A 2,775-nucleotide genomic window follows, 5' to 3' on the forward strand; every position below is an offset into this window, starting at 1 on the left:
GTCTATTCATATTCACTTTGTTAGCAACAGACGTAATAGATTTAATTTGTTTGTGCAGGGGCATTTTTGTCCAATTTAGTGGCATTTTTGCCCCAAGTCCCCGTGGCCCAGCCTTACACACGCTCCGCCTATGATTGTTGCATTTTTAAAAAAATCAACAGTAGTATTGTTGCAATTTTAAAAAACAGCATTTATTTGAAATATGTTTTTTTGTAACATTATAAATGTCTTCAAAATCAATTTAATGCATCCTTGCTGAATAAACCTATTAATTTATTGTAAAAAAAAAACATACCGATCCCAAACTAAAACACAGTAAATATCTAGTTAAAATAAACCAAGGATTTATTTCTAAACTGTTTCTCACTAAATGAACCAAAAGGAAAATAATATTAAATTTTTTAATAAAAAAAAAATAGGCAAAACTGACCTACATATATATATATATATATATTAATAAAATGTTTTATTGCATGGAAGATGCCACATAGACACCCATGTGAACATCAAAGAGTTTACGATGCAAATGAATCATTGAATCAGTTTTGAATCGATTCACTGTATTTAACCGTTTGAACTGATTCATGATCAATTTTAGTCATATAAGTGCTGAGGAAGCATTGCAAAAATAAAGTTCCTTTAGACATATTCCCAATGCTCCTCATATGAATATTCTGCGAATGTCTGATTGCCTAAACAAGGAATAATTTTAATATCCATGTTACTGATGCTGAATTTGAATGATCCTCTTTCTCTCTTTGTTTTACTTCAGGTTGGGTTGAAAAGGAGACATACTACTGAATTGTCAAATACTTCTCTCATCGATTCTCCCTCATTCCCTCGCTCTCTTTCTTCATCTCTTTCTCTCTCTCTCTCTCTTTCACATTCTACCCATTCCTCTTTTCACTATAAAAACACCAATACAGAAACAGCCATGTTACTCCTTCCTTTTACTGAAATAAAAAATAAGAAGATGAGAGGACCAACCACAGAGGAAGACGACAAACCTCCTGTTTTTTTTCTGCTCAAAGACTACAGCTGAATCTGCCAGTATGATTGTAGTAAGGTTTACTAATACTGATAAACACACTGTAACTTCTGTCCTTCTGTAACGTCTGTCCAAACCCAGCAGCTGCATTTAGACTCGGTCACAGTCGACAGGGACTCCTGTACAAACACTGCCACGCTAGATTACAGTTATCTTTACAGTCCAAAAATACAATTAACCTAAAGATCATAACTCATTTAGACTCTCGCCCTCTGCAGGGGAAAAAGAGGAGCACAGATTTCCTCGCCCCTATCTGGCACCTGTCTGTCTCTCTTTCTCAAGAGTTTTTTCTTTCCGTGTCGTTGTTGTTGTTGTTGTATTTTTGAGTGTTGTATTTATTAATCATTCATAACTTTTTTTGTTCGATATTTTTTTATGTTAGAAGTGTGTCTGAGAGCTGCTTGGTTTCATTTTTCTCAGACATGACAAAGCACACTGCCACCCTTTCTCTCTCTCTCTCTCTCGCTCCTCTTTTCCCTCCCCTTTTATCCCGCACTCCCCCCTCCCTCCCAGCTCTTGCTCCTTCTGTCCGTCTCTCTGTCCCCGTCTGTCTGTCTGTTTGTGAACGATGTGAAGAAGCTGCCCTCCTCTATCCGCCCCCGTTTCCCCTCTTCCCCTGTTAAAAAAAGAGAAAATACAATCTTGGGAAGGGAGGGGGCAATGGTCAGATGTGCTCCAAGGTTGTCTCCTTGGCAACTGCTGGATAGGTCACAGGGTTGCCATGGCGCCTAGGTTGTCGGGGTCACTGAGAGGAGGAGGGGTCACTGGGCTGACCAGTAATGTTTGGGTGATGAGTAATTGTGGACATGTTCTGTGTTTGGGTGTGCGTGTGCAGGTGGGGACAGCAGTCATGTTCATACCAACCATGTTTTGACTGATCTCTATACTTACATACACACACAATACAGACTATATATGATTACATATTCCATAAAATGGTGCTCTTTGCCACAACAGAGCAGTCCAATTCAAATAAAGAGTGTGACTTTTGTGTTTAAATTCTCTAATAACAATATCAAAGGCTTGTGTGAGTTGCTATCAGTTGAGGTTGCTGAAATCAGCTTATGTTCTTCAAAACCGCTTCGCTAATATAAGAATTTGAGGAACGGTCGTGAAAATTAACCAGGGTTTTACTACAAATAAAACAAACAAGTAAAAAAAGGTTCTTGTTGTTAAACCATGGTTGGTAACCACAAATTAACCATGGGTTTGCTACACTAAACATAGTTTAACCATGGTATTTGTGGTAAAACTGTGGATATACAAACGGTAATCAATCCACCAAAAAGTCATGGTTACTACATTTTTACTGTAATAAAACCATGGTTAATTTTTGTAAGGGTATGATTACATGTATTCCATAAAATGGTGATTTCACACATTAGAGCAGTCCAATACAAATAAACAGTCCTCTAATAATAATATCAAAGGCTTGTGTGAGTTGCTATCAGTTGAGGTTGCAGAAATCAGCTTATGTTCTTCAAAACTGCTTCGCTAATATAAGAATTTGAGGAACGATCACGAAAATTAAACAGGGTTTTACTACAAATAAAATAAAAAAATCACGGTTATTGTATAGTTAAACCTTGGTAACCACATATTAACCATGGTTTTGCTACACTTACCATAGTTTAACCATGGTATTTGTGGTAAAACTGTGGTTATACGAATGGTAATCAATATGCCAAAAAAATATTACTACAACACTTTTACTATAATAAAACCAT

General features: G+C 36.8%; 1 pseudogene; it reads left to right on the forward strand.

The window, feature by feature from the left end:
* Window positions 1–1,922, forward strand: part of LOC107752536 (sodium/potassium-transporting ATPase subunit alpha-3-like) — a 37,681-nt pseudogene extending 35,759 nt beyond the window's left edge.
* The last annotated feature ends 853 nt before the right edge of the window (window positions 1,923–2,775 follow it).

Source organism: Sinocyclocheilus rhinocerous, unplaced genomic scaffold (genome assembly GCF_001515625.1).
Source record: "Sinocyclocheilus rhinocerous isolate Xijiao unplaced genomic scaffold, SAMN03320098_v1.1 scaffold1342, whole genome shotgun sequence".
Taxonomy (NCBI): domain Eukaryota; kingdom Metazoa; phylum Chordata; class Actinopteri; order Cypriniformes; family Cyprinidae; genus Sinocyclocheilus; species Sinocyclocheilus rhinocerous.